Here is a 13647-nt window from a genome sequence, read left to right as displayed (position 1 = left end):
AGAATTTACAGGTTTAGAGTAGAGCTAAGCAGAAGTTTATCAGACTTCCCCCCCCCACACCCACCCCTGAGAAAATTTGTGATATTTTTTTCTTTTTCCCACGGGGGGGGGGAGGGAGGGAGAAGCATTTTGTAGACATTTCTCAATATATTTTCCACCATTTCTTTGCAGAATTTATCCTCCCCCTGGAGAAATTTGGTGGAACGGTTCCCCACAATTTCTCTGCCACCAAATGGTGGGGTAGATCTTGAGGGGCCATTTGCTCACAGCTGTAGTCTGGAAGGTTGTGGTCTCTTCTTCCTTGGAGGTTTTTAAGCAGAGGTTGGGTGGCCATCTGTCGTGGATGTTTTAGATGAGATTCCTGCATCGCAGGCAGTTGGACTAGATAACCCTTCGGGTTCCCTTCCAACTTTCAATTCTATGACTCTATGGGCTTTCAAGGTGGGATCCTGTCCAACTATTGTGTGTCCCTGGTATCATCTAGATCAGAGGTTGCCAACGTGGTGCCCGTGGGCGCAATGGCACCCTTGAAGTCTTCCCCCAGTGCCCATGAAACCTCAGAGCCTCCAAAACTAATCACTGCTTCCTCTCCCAGGTCATGAGGTGGCTACCTTTTTCTTCCTGGAAAAGTACATAGAGGAAGGTGTAAGAGTGAAACTCTAGTCTTTCCCACTTCCTGTTTTAGTTTTATGTACTTTTCAGGGCTCAGATACATTTTTCTCAGGCTTTTACCCAAATCCCGTGGGAAAACAAAGTATGCATGCACACACTTTCTCTCTTTCTGTCTCTTGGAGGGGACAGGAGAGAGAAGCGGATATGGAGGAGGTTTGAGAGAAGTGCCCAGAGGAGGCAGCTCATGGCACTCACTCAGAAATCCTTAAAAGGCCTAAAAATTGGCTGTCCCTCTTCTAGATTATTGGTGTCTTAGGGTTGCGATAGGACAGGAATGTAGGGCAAGGGAACAAGTGCAGCTGGTGGAGTGTTCAACATACATTCGCATAACTGGATACACTTTTTCGAGTCAGTTAAAAGAGTGTGAGCTATGAGCTAAGCAGTGCTGGAGATTTTTGCACTCTTGCTCAGTTCAGCTCTGTGCACACCCAACAAGTGCAGGCACTTATGGCAAGTCACAACTGGCCGAGATGTGGAAGGATTTGTGTTCATGCTATGTATATGTATGGTCTGGGGATGTCGTATGAGGAACTCCAACTTGAGCGAAAACAGGCATATGTGGTTGGTATGTTTGTATTTGCTTGCAAGCTAGACCGCAGCTTGACTGTGCATGCAGCTGTACGTCAGTAAAAGCACTTGGAGGAACAATCTGGCCACTGACTCTCAGCTTAACTAACCTCGCAGGGCTGTTGTGCGAGGATGAAGCGGGGAGCAGAGAACTGACTCTGCAGGTAGAACATCTCTGTGCACAGGTGACACAGGAAGGAAGAAGCGCTCGCTCACATCCACCTTCCTGCAAAAACCACCCAACGAGCGCCACAGGTATCTTCATTCACACGTTCAGGCGAAGCACCGCTCTCGCGTGTCGCTGGCGAAAACTCCCCCGCAGCAGCAGCCGCCACGCGCGTGCAGGGCGCGTGGCGAGTCTGGGGACTGGGGTGGGAGGATCTTGCATGCTGATAAGGTGCGCGTGTGCGTCCGTCCGCGCGGAGGGGGTGGGCTGGAGCGCTGACTGGCACCTCGCCACCTTCCCTCAGCGAGCAAGAGAGCGAGCGAGCAAGCAAGCTGCGGCTCCCTCAGCCGCGGTAGCGCCGAGAGGAAATCCGGGAAAGAGCTCCCTCAGCCAGTCGAAAAGAGGCGAAGCCGCTCGCTCTTTTTCTCTCTCTCAGGGAGCTCCCGCCGCCGGCGCGCTTCGAGTCCCAAAGTCGAACCGAAGTGGAGAAACGCGCGGGAAAGGCGAGCGCCGGCGGCGACCTTTTGGCCCGCCTGTCCCTTCCGCCTCCCAGGGCAGCATGAGGAGGGGCTGCTTGCCTGCTGCCGCTTCCAGCGTCGGAGAAGGAACGAAGGGACGCCGCCGAAGCCGAAGGAGAGGCGGGGAAGGCGCGCCGAGGAGGCAGCTCGCTCGTGGCCCCGCCGCGCTCTGAGGGGACGCCGCTCGCCGCCTTTTCTCCTCGCTGCTGCTGTTGCCGCCGCCTCTCCTCCTCCTCCTCCTCCTCCTTGCTGGGCGCGTGTCTGTCTGTCTGCCCGCTCGCTCGCTCGCTCTCCGGCTCCCTCGCCCGCGACTCCTTCCTTCCAAGGGGGGCGCCGGCTGCTGCTCTTCGCCGCCGCCGCGCTGCATGGGGCGCGAGCGCTTGGCGCTTTCCAGATATGGTCAAGGCGGCGTCGGGGGTGGAGGTGGCGCTGCCGGCCGCGGCGGGCTCTCTGTGATCGCCGGCACCCGAGGAGGGGGGCCCGGCGGCGGGAGGAAGAAGCGGACCCGCTGAAGGAAGGCGAGTAGCAACAGCGGCGGCGGCGGCGCTTGCCTACTCCTGCCCACAGCTAGCCAGCCAGCCAGCCAGCCGGGGAGCGGCGGGCGAGCAACTCTGTCTGCAGGTAGGTAAGGAGCGGAAGCAGGAAGAGGCTTTTGTGTCCCGGAGACAGGGCTGCTCGGTGGCCAGGAGCGACCCGGCGGGAGCCTCCGCCGCCCCTCCGGGTGGGCCCTCGCCGCCTGCCGCGCGCGCTCGCCCGACCTCTCCGAGAGCGGGCGGGCACCTTGCAAAGAGCGGCTGGGTGCATGGACGAAAGAGGAGGAGGGATGAATGGACCGGGAGGGACCGATGGCTTCTCCGTCTCCCCTCGGCTGGCTGGTGGGCAGCCATCACGCGCAGGCAGCACCTGTGCCGAGGACCCCACACCCATTGCAGTGCGCGCGGAAATGTGCCTTCTCGAGAGGGGAGGGGAGCACTAGCGTAACCGTGGGGTGGAGAGAGAGAGAGAAGGCGCTGGGCTCAAAAGCTGATCTTGCAAAAGCGGCGAGGGTGCCTGGCTGTGGGGGGCTCCCGGGGAGATGTGGGGTGCGGAGATGCCCTTCCTCGAAGATGCTCAGAGAGAGGAACGAGTGATGGGGTGGGGTTGGGGAGGGGGCGCCAGGCGGGATGCTTAAGGATGCTGAAGTCTGATCCTCCTCCTTAGGCAAGGTTCCCTATCCGGTGTGTGTGTGTGTGTGTCTGTGTGTGTTGCCCGCGCCTCTCCGCAAACACGCCCCCTTTGCCCCCCCTCTCTCCCCTCCTCCCGCTGCTCCCTGCGTGGCTGCCCAGGGTGGGAACTTCCCAGCACCTCGTGCTGCTTGCAGGGATCTCCCCGGCGACCGAGGGAGGGACCTGTTGCTGCAGAGGAGGTAAATATATATATATATTTACATTTTTAAAAAATCTGATTTCAGTATATATGAAGAAGGAGATTTTGCTCCGGCTTCGGAGGATGCTGCTGTAGCGGCAGCGGCTGCCTCTGGCGTGTCCGCTCCATTGACAGCGCTGCTGCAGCCGGGATGATGAATGGCTGGGAGCGGAGATTCGTATTTCCCTCTTCCGTCGGCGGGAGGGAGAGGAACCAGCCCGGGTGGCTTTTGGGGTGTGATTGGTTTTGTGTGGAAGGGGAAGCGAACGGCGCTGGGCGTCTTCAGCCAGGGAAAGGGCACCCCTCTCCCGCAGTAAATGGGAGGCAGAGGGGTGGAGACTGCGCCGGTGGCTGGAGGCTCTGCATATGCAGAGGGTATCAGGAAGAGGATGATTATTATTATTATTTTAAAAAACGCTGCAGTTTCTAGACAAACTCGCCGTCTTATTCTTAGCAGCTGCTCTGTGACCAGCAGAGGAAAAGCGGTGTGTGTGTGTGTTGAAAGAGAGAGAGATCGTGTGTGCAGGCACCACGGTTCTGGATGGAAACCAGAGTTTGCCTGGAAAGGGAGAGAAACCATAGCTTGGAACCTCGTGCGATTCTTGCATCTCATTTCAGCGATGGGGAGGAAAGGGCTGATGCCCTCAAAGTGGGTGGGAGGGAGGGAGAGGTGTCCTGGTAGAGAGATAAGCCAGAGGCTATCGGGCTCCAGGTATCTCTTTCTAGCATGACTACAGAACACACCCACCTAAACGAATCTCCCTTTCCATGCCGCTCCCTCCTACATAGGTCAATGTGGTAGCAGATGGATAGAACAGCTGCATTGGGACCACTGCATGGGTGGGTGGGGTGGAGTGTGCTTATGGGCTTCATCCTGCCTTCCTGCATGGTTGAGAGACATGAGGTGCACATCTCCATCCTTGAGCCTCCCCTGAACTTAAGCAACTGTGGGATGACAACCTTGGGGTGCAAAGGGGGAGCCTTTCGCGTCTCCTGCAAATAGTCTCTTTGCGGCTGCATTTTTAATTTTTTCTTAATCATGGCATTGACTTAAATGTGCTAAAGCATTTAACTACAAAGAGATGGGAGAGATGCGTACACGAAAAGCCATAGTGGAGCCATTCACGTCTGTAGCAGCACCGCTATAGTTTCCATGGCTGTGGGAAGCTGGCTTTTAGCGTTGCGCCAGCCATGCTGGGGATCTGTGGGTGAGCATTTGCATGGTACTCCCTGCCGTGTATATAGAAGTGCAGGTCTTTAGAGATGGCTATTTCCAGCAAGGTGCTTGAAGTAGCAAAAGAAGTAGCCCGAGTGGCTTCGAGCAACATGCTGTCCGAAAGCATCTGCAGGTGTTTCTTGAAGCAGATTGTCAGAAATAGGCGTGCCGAACTTGTGCTTGTGTGCCTGGCTGGGGGGAGAGAGCTCCGCACATACCGAAACCTGCAGACTTTCAGCAAGGGAAAGGCACCTCCAAAATAGCCCTAATTGTACATCACACAAGGTTTCTAATGAGCAAGGCAAGGTAGCGGGGAGAAACATAGTGAAGACCCTGGAACAAAAAAACAGCATGTTAGAGAGAGGGTGGAAAGCATAGTGATGAGAAAATGCCATTTCTCAAGCACAGCATGGGAGCAAGTAGAGGGTTAACTGGAAAATGTTCTTCCACGGGGGCTCACTCTAATTTTCTTCATTTTTCCACAACAGTTGCTCAGTCTGACAAGCAAAAGCAAACTGCTGCCTTTGTAGCACTTGTTAATTTTGCTTGATTTAGCATGTTTGCTGTTGGACGAAAATCGATTTTTCTTTTTCCTGCACAGCAAATTCGCTGGCTCCCCACAACACACACTTTCCCTTTAGATATTTACTTAAGTCTCTTCCTCAGGCAAAGAAAATAATTAGAGACACCTGCAGCCCTGATTGAGTTCTAATTCTCTTTCCAAGCAATGCGGGATTCGTACTATTAGGAACTCCATTATTGTCAAGAAACACATTGCGTAGGTTTCATCTTCTAGGTGGAGGCATGAATGCATCTTACCAGTAGTTTTAGTTTAATTCTTTAATAGCAGCCTGGCTGATTTTTTAATATCCTGGTTGTGCAAAGCAACCTTTCCAACAGGGGTAGGTTGTATAGCAGCAGCAAACTGCCAAAACACACTACCAATCCTGTAAACAGATGGGGGAAGAGCCTTACTTTCTAAAAAGAAGGAAAGCCATAATAACATACAAAAGGGTTAGCTCTAGTGGATGCAATTAATTTTGCTGCTCTCTTTGTTCCAGCTTTATAGGCAGCCTGTTCAAATCTATCCAGGTGCGCAGGACCGATTTCTCTCTTTCTGTCTTCTCATCATCTTTAATCAGCTAGGTGGTTCAGTGACATTTTTTTTCTCCCACTTCCATCTGCCGAATCCTTCTGCAACCTGAACAAATTTTATACAGTATATTCCCAAGGTGTTCAGGAGACTGTTTTTTGTTTTTTGTTTTGTAATGCTAAAATCTACTACCCCAGCTCCACACTTTTCTGTGGAGCTGCCCAGATCCTTCTTCCCATGGGACGAAGCAGTTCTTGCTGGCACCCCATATCAGGGGTTCCCAGAGTCTCATGGTCCTTCTGTGTCCTTCTGTGTCAAAAAACATTGGAATTGTGTGCTGGCTGGCTTAGCCTAGCAGTCCGTCTAGTTCAGCGTTTTGACAGCAACCGGCCAGATGCTTAAAGCACCAATGTTGGAAAGATTCCAGGTGCTTCAGTTTTTTATTTTTATTTAAAAAGCCAGGCGTTGTAGCGCCTAGAAAATGCAACATAGGCAGCCCAATGAAATGCATGCATCTTCAGAAAAAGCCCCACGGAGTTCACAGTGGGGTTTACTCCCATGATGCAGCGAAGGCAAAGGGGGCACTGCCCCACCAACTCCAGTATTTGCTTGGCCAGCCCCCACCTGCTTGCCTTCTTACTGACAACCAGCTCAGGGGGTGGCACAACCTGTCCGCTTCCTCCTTCTCAGTGTTGCCCTTGTAGAACTCAGCAAAGAGGACGGCAACACAAGAATTAGTTGGCTTTGCCTGTCATTGGCTCCACCTACCGTTCAGGCTTCTTGCCTTGTGCCCTATCAGTTCCAATGTGCATCTCTTGCCACTGCTCCCGTGTAAGTGCATACGATTGCATTCAGTGCCAAGTGCCACAAAATCTGCAGCCGTAAATATTGGGCACCTAAACATTTTATCTTGGTTCCCAAAACTGTAATTTGATTTCCACACCCCTCCTCCTTTTTCTTCAGAACTGCTTAGAGAAATCACTAGCCTTGATGTGATAGAGATAGCCCACTTTCTGTCATTATCTGGTAGTCCTGATAAATTAAGATTCTGATTTTGTCTTTCACCTGGCCACTGCTATATCTGTGTGCTGCACCAGGGCAGCATGGAAAAAATAAGACAGGCATCTCAGCAAGCAGTGTTCACTGTTTTTCTTGGTTCTGGGTGTGCTAAGAATAATGATACTCATAGAACGTGTTTTATACCAGGATTGACTATTTCATAGAGTTGGAAAAGACCACGAGGGTCATCTAGTCCAACCGCTGGCTATTCGGGAATCTTTTGCCCAACATGGGACTCAAACCCATGGCCCTGAGATTAAGAGTCTCATGCTCTACCGACTGAGCTATCAGCATTTTATATATAGCATCTGCTGAGCACCCCAAGATTTCTCATGTACTCTCTCAGTAGAAAAACAACAGATTTCTGGTGCTATGCTTGCTTATCCAGAAAGCACACTTACTGCTTCTGTGTCTTTCCACCCCAGCATTGTCTGTGACTTTCACTCCTCCAGCTGCACCACCTTTACGCACCTGAAGGCCTCCTGTTCCCCTCAAACAAATCTACCCTTTCTTCGTTTCTGCCGTTCATGCCTGGAAGTGCCTCCCAGAATGTCTCTGTGGCTCCACCTCTTGTACTCCTCAAAACCCACCTTTTCTGTGAAGACTATATGGCAACCAAGCCTAAGGAGGCTTGACTGAAATAAGCACATATTCCTTCCCCTTCCCTCTCTTTTCCTTTCCTTTCACTGTTGTCTCATTTGCTTTGAATTACAGGGTTATCGTACAATGAAGTTATCCCATTCGCTTCTACATACACAATGGACCTTTCTCGCCCTCTCCTCATGCACACTCCCCAAATCTGCTCTGGAGGGGCGGGGGGATGACACCGGAACAGATGGGGATGGGCACACTGGTAGAGGAAGGGGGAAGTTTTGTTGTTCAGGCGTGGAAGTCCTTGTGCTAATGGGACAACTTTGTTGCATAGAGCTGCTAGATTGCAAACTCCTTGGGGCAGGGACATGGCTCCTTGCACTTTTAAAAGGATCCGAGTGCTGGATAAATAATCATAATAGGCATTCTTCTTCTAAAGAGCATAAAAATAGCCCCACTAGGCTGATCTAGTCTAGCATCGTGTTCCCATGGTGGCCAACCAGATGTCCCAATGGGAAGCCGGCAAACAGGACCAGAGTGCAACGGTTCTCATTCTTATCATGCCCCTTTAGACGTAGTGCGACTTCCATTTATGAGTAAGCACAGTTGGTTGGGGCTGCAAAATTAGATCAAGCCAGATTTTAATATTAGTGGCCTTTATTAAATTTGTATAGTGCCCTTCATCTGAAGATCATAGGGTGTTTCGCAACATAAAAATTCCGAATGAGAACACAAAATATGTAATACAGTGGTGCCCCGCAAGACAAAATTAATTCGTTCTGCAAGTTTTTTCGTTCTACGAGTTTTTTCATCTTGCGAAGCACCAATGTGTATTGACGGTTTCCCATAGGAATGCATTGGCGGTTTTTTTAAAAAAGGCGCAAATCCGTCTTGCGAAGCAACTCAGAAAACGGAAAACTCTTTCGTCTTGCGAGTTTTTCGTCTTCCAAGGCATTCGTCTTGCGGGGCACCACTGTAAAACAAAATAAAAAACAAGGAACAAACCAATAACCCCCACCTCCCACAAACACATTTCAAATGGCGTAGAATGTTAGTCAGCCCAAGGCCTAGTTGAAGAGAAATGTTTCTGCCTGGCACCTAAAGCTGAAGGCGCAAAGTGGGGAGAAGCATTTAATGAATGGGGAGCCTGCCACAGAAAAAGCTCGTTCTCATATTGCTGCCCTTTGGGACTCTTGTGGCTGTAATTTCCATCTACTGCGCATGCACAGACATGATTTACGGCACCACGAAAGTGAGTCTCCACACCGTGCTGCGCTGGTTTAGTGCAGCGCGCGGGGACTCGCCAAGCAGGTGGCTCGGTTTGTGGACGGCTTGTGGGCTGGTTAAACAACCCCTGTGGGTCTCTTGTGGCCCATGGGCCTTAGGTTGTCGGGGGGGGGGGCAACACAAGAACAAGTCTTTTCTGCAGTGGCTCCCCGCTTCTGGTATGCTCTCCCCAGGGAGGCTTGCCTGGTGCCATCATTGCATATCTTTAGGTGCCAACCAGGCAAAAACATTCCTCATCTCTTAGGCTGTTGGCTAATTAAACCACCTATGGCCTTTGAATTGTGTGTGTCTTTGGGGGGGGGGTATTCTTATTATCTCAAATTCTGAGTAGGTACATATGAGAGGAAGTGGTTTTTCAGGTAATCTGGCCCCGAGCCATTAAGGCCTTAAATGACAAGAGTTTTGAACTGGCCTACAAAATGGAAAGTGGAAAAGCCAGTGGAAATGATGGTCTGCTGATGGAATATGTTCAAATCTTCAAATCCTTAAGGAGGTCTGCTTCACATTTTGAGTACCATAACCCTTAAGTAATTCTTGCAGTGAATGCTAGCATTGGTCTTTGTGGCTGCTCCTTCTGAGTGCTGAAGTAGCTGCCAATTTTCATCTGCTGCCACTATTATTTCCTTTTGACACTCCTGTCCAATTATCTGGGACACCATGCCAAAAGAAGTGGGGCCCCTATTCTGAACCAGATTATGGGCTCTATTAGACAGCGTTCCTTCGTCTGTTACTATTCACGTAGAAAGGTGAGCGCAGACTTATTCAGACGCAGCCCCCAATTTCCTACTATTCCATCCTGCCGTTGCATCTTTCCGCAGTAGAAACATTATTTTGCAAATTTGTAAAACCTTTTACAAATTAAACTCTACTCCAAACCTCACTGCGATGCAGTCAGAGCCTTTAAGTGTTCTACAAGCAGTTCAGCTTATGCTCAAGTGAAAGTGGTGCTGGGTGCAGAATTCAGCTCCCTGAGAATCACAGCCTTAATTTAGAAACAAAACCCAAACATTTCTAGTCTTTAAGGCTGTGAATAAAGGCTTGAAAGTGTGTGGGCAATGTGGTAAAATTCAAGAACCGGAACAGTGACTGAATAAATGACGCAGGTATCATTGCTGGTTCTCTGTACTATTCCTTCCCCCTCCTCTATGCCTAGCTGAATAATTTTTTGCAAAATAAGCATAATATTCATAATGATTTGCATAATTTAGACCTGTTCAACTTTCTTTGACGTAGAATTTGGGTTACCTTGGTGCAAACTGAGCTCCCGTTGCTCTGTCCCAGCTTCTGCCAACCTAGCAGTTTGAAAGCATACCAGTGCAAGTAGATAATAGGGTACCACTGTGGTGGGAAGGTAAATGGTGTTTCTGTGCACTCCGGCTTCCGTTACAGTGTCTCATTGCACCAGAAGCTGCTTGCCACATGACCCGGAAAGCTGTCTCTGGACAAACGCCGGCTCCCTCCGCCTGAAAGCGAGATGAACGCCGCAACCCCTTTGACTGGACTTAACTGTTCAGGGGTCCTTTACCTTTTATCTTTACCTAGGGTGGTGATGGGATATTTGCTTTGGGTGCCAAGCAAGCAAGCAAGCAAGCAAGCAAGCAAGCAAGGAGGCAAGCAAATAAATAAATAAATAAATAGCCTTTTTATCCATCCAAGTTCTCGTCCTTGCCCACCTGCCTGATGCTCCGATGTTCCAAACATTTAACCTTTTAACTAATGTTCAAAGATGCACAGCTGCCTTTCCATTTTGGCTGCTGATTTTATTTTGAAAGGTTCCTGCAGAAAGAATCAGACACGGTGATATGTAGAGAAAGAACAAAAAGATCAGTCATGGTTTCATAATCGTTTAAACATTTTGAAATGTCCTGTTCGGGAAACATAAGATAGCCCTGAGATGTTTTGCATTGGGGTTGCCTTCAGTGAAGTCCGGTGCCTTTTGCCCATTTTTGGAAAATGTTTGGGTGGTTATTTTTATATCACCTTTTGCTTGATTTCAGTGCCATGGAAGTCATATTGATGAGAAGATTGCAGAGGTTTGCATATGCATGCCGTGTGACTCCTAGGCTAGTGATAGGTTAAAGAACCAAGAAGGGAGGCGGGAGTAATGCTCTATGCACCAATGGATGGCTGAAAGTTAGCAGTACTGGCATCTATCAGCATGCCTATGCTCATATTTGGTAAAGTCTGCCAATTTGCATCACTGTGGTTATGCTAATAATATGCTCCTCCAGCATCTGATAAAACCATCTCAATTCCCCGGTGATTTTCGGGGCGAGGTGCGGAAGAGCCCAGAAGGGTAAATGTTTATAGGAGAAACCTACCATAGCAACAGAGTTGTCATTAGTTGTCTGCTTGGGATCAGAGTGAGGCCAATTCAGGAGATGCAATTTTATGCAATTAGCTTCCAGCAGCAATGCAATTCTTACTGGGCGGGGGTGAGTTTTGGAATGGCGAATTTCAGTGCTGAACTAGGAATGTAGGAAGACTCAGTATGGACAGTCCCCAAATTGGAAATGTTCCAGTTAAGATTTGCAGTGGCTTTAATTATTATTATTATATGAGGAGATTGCTATCAGAAATAGGCTGAGAGAAACAACAGAGGAAATGGGGACATAAAGGCTAGGACAGACCAAGCTGCGGAAGCAAGCATATGTGTATAATTTTATTAATTTAGCAAAAAATTATATGCCACTTAAGTTACTCCCATCAGCATTTTAGTGTGAATTTTTCCTAATATACACATTTTGGTAGGCAATTTTTCTTGAAATACATATTTTTTGCAAAAGTTTTCCCCAATATTCTCTTACATCACTTTCACCATATATGCATATTTATGCCTATTTTAACCTACTACTTACAATTTTGTACCCATCGCTTGACTGAAGAACTGCATTGCAAAAATTCAAAAGAATGCCTGTTTCAAAGGAAGGCTGTGTTTTTTGGTTCACGTGTTATTTCAGAAAGTGTGACTAGGCATATTCTCCTTTAGATGCAAACTGAGTTAAATTGTTTCCCCATCCCTATTGCCCACCCAGGTCAGCTCTGTCATCCGTGATCAGAGAATGAGCTATATATTTGCAGCAAAAGAGTTACCTTGAAGGAAAATGGTCTGAGCACAAGAAGTCTGCATAAATACATACATACATACATACATACATACATACATACATACATACTGGACTTGTTCTGTCATGGTGCTGCTGGAGTAATTATGATGTGGTTGGATTTAGTAGAAGGATTTCATTGGGTAAATCTAATTCAGTTGCAATACTGTACCTGCTTATCCTGGGGGTAAGTCCCACTGAGTTCAAGTTGACATGTATATAGGATTGAACTGTTTTCCGATTTCTCCTTAGAACTAATAGGCTTCTGTGCTGTGAGCATAGCTTTTATAACTAGCTCTGAATTTACTGCAACAACATGAATTGGAAGTCTCGCTTCACGGCAAGGTTAGCACAGTTTAACATCTCTGGTGTAGATGCTGGCTGTGTTACAGCTGCTGTATGCTTAGCATGTTTCCTGGAGAAAGCTTCAGTAGAAATCCACATCATGGTTTCTGCACAGCCATTTTTAGTAGCTCCTTGTATTGCCAATTCTTTTAATTGTAATTGTAGTACACCTGTGTACTCTCTCACCTGTGGAACGCCCTCCCTGGGGAGGCTTGGCTGGCGCCTGGCTCCTTATCCTTCTGTCACCTGGCAAAGACTAAATAAAAAATAAATCCAAGATTTTTAACCCTTTCATTATGTCTGGGTATAATTGACCATAGCAACAACCAATAAAAATAGTGATGTTTATTGCAAACTTATCTTTCTCTCTCTCTCTCAGGCCTTCCTAAATCAGTCCATTCTGTTTCTCCAGCTTTTAATTCTTGCTGACTAATTTTTCTTTAACAAAAAAATCCAACCACACATTTAATATGGTTTGTATTGTGTTTTATATTCAATTTTTGCATACTGCTCTGGTGTTCTTTGAATGTAAAGGTAAAGGGACCCCTGACCATTAGGTCCAGTCATGGCTGACTCTGGGGTTGCGGCGCTCATATTGCTTTATTGGCCAAGGGAGCCGGCGTACAGCTTCTGGGTCATGTGGCCAGCATGACTAAGCCGCTTCTGTCGAACCAGAGCAGCACAAGGAAACACCGTTTACCTTCCCGTCGGAGTGGTACTTATTTATCTACTTGCACTTTGACGTGTTTTTGAACTGCTAGGTTGGCAGGAGCAGGGACCGAGCAACGGGAACTCACCCCGTCGCGGGGATTCGAACCACCGACCTTCTGATCGGCAAGCCCACAGTGCCACCCGCATCCTCTTTGAATGTAGAGCTGACTATAAATTCTGAAACAAACCAATAGGAACATAGGAACACGTCTTATACCAAGTCAGACCTTTGGTCAATTTAGCTCAGTATTGCCTAAAACAGCAGGATAAAACCACTCAAATAGCAGTCCACAGAAAATGTAATATGAAATAATGAACAGGGACATTTAAAAACTCCAGCCCAACACCTTTAATTAAAAGCAGATGGGAATAAAGCAATGTCTTTAGCTGTTTTTAAACAGGCACATGTGCCTCCTGCAGAAGGGAGCTCCCACAAAGGTGGGGCCGCCACAGAAAAGGCTCTGTTCTTTATGCCTCCATCCTTGATGGTTGACCTTGATGGCAAACCTATGAGCAGGGCCAGTTGGTTGACCAGCAGGGCCTGCTAGTCCGTTTTAGCCCTACTGAAAACAAAATGCTTTTTTTGTGGCAGCTCTGATTAATTGTATTGCATGAAGTTAATTAACTGTATTGTATAGTTGGCATACATGCACAACACACCTCAATGTGGCAGAATGTCATCAAAGCTACAAGAGCCACTGCATCTTGGATTGTCACAGTATACAATGTACGTAACAGCAAAGCTGGAAAAATAGCAGCGAGCATCAAATTTTTAGACATCAGCCCTGCAGAGGGATGGAAAGTAGGTCAAAATTCTTAGGTGTCAGAGCCAAATTTGAAGGCAGCTGGTTGACCAGCTGTTTAGGATTTTTCCAGCATTGCCTAAGACATTGCCTTCCTCTCTATTTCCTATT

The 13647-nt window shown here is 48.3% G+C and overlaps 1 protein-coding gene across 10 annotated transcripts in view; it reads left to right on the top strand.

The window, feature by feature from the left end:
• SLC8A1 (solute carrier family 8 member A1) overlaps positions 1 to 13647 on the top strand; it is a 304433-nt gene that overhangs the window by 36498 nt on the left and 254288 nt on the right. For 2 of the 10 annotated variants that reach the window (XM_083432981.1, XM_083432983.1), the window contains exon 1: positions 3211 to 3328. The exons of 4 other annotated variants lie outside the window; for them this stretch is intronic. The gene's annotated coding sequence lies outside the window, so the exon portion shown is untranslated. Of the gene's footprint in view, positions 1 to 1569; positions 2545 to 3210; positions 3329 to 13647 lie in introns of those variants that run through there. 4 more of the 10 variants (XM_083432974.1, XM_083432984.1, XM_083432979.1 and 1 more) reach the window with 4 other exon arrangements.

This window comes from Podarcis tiliguerta (assembly GCF_965153285.1).
Source record: "Podarcis tiliguerta genome assembly, chromosome: 3".
Classification (NCBI taxonomy): domain Eukaryota; kingdom Metazoa; phylum Chordata; class Lepidosauria; order Squamata; family Lacertidae; genus Podarcis; species Podarcis tiliguerta.
Note: the sequence above shows the minus strand (reverse complement) of the source record. Positions and strands in the feature narration are given on the sequence as shown.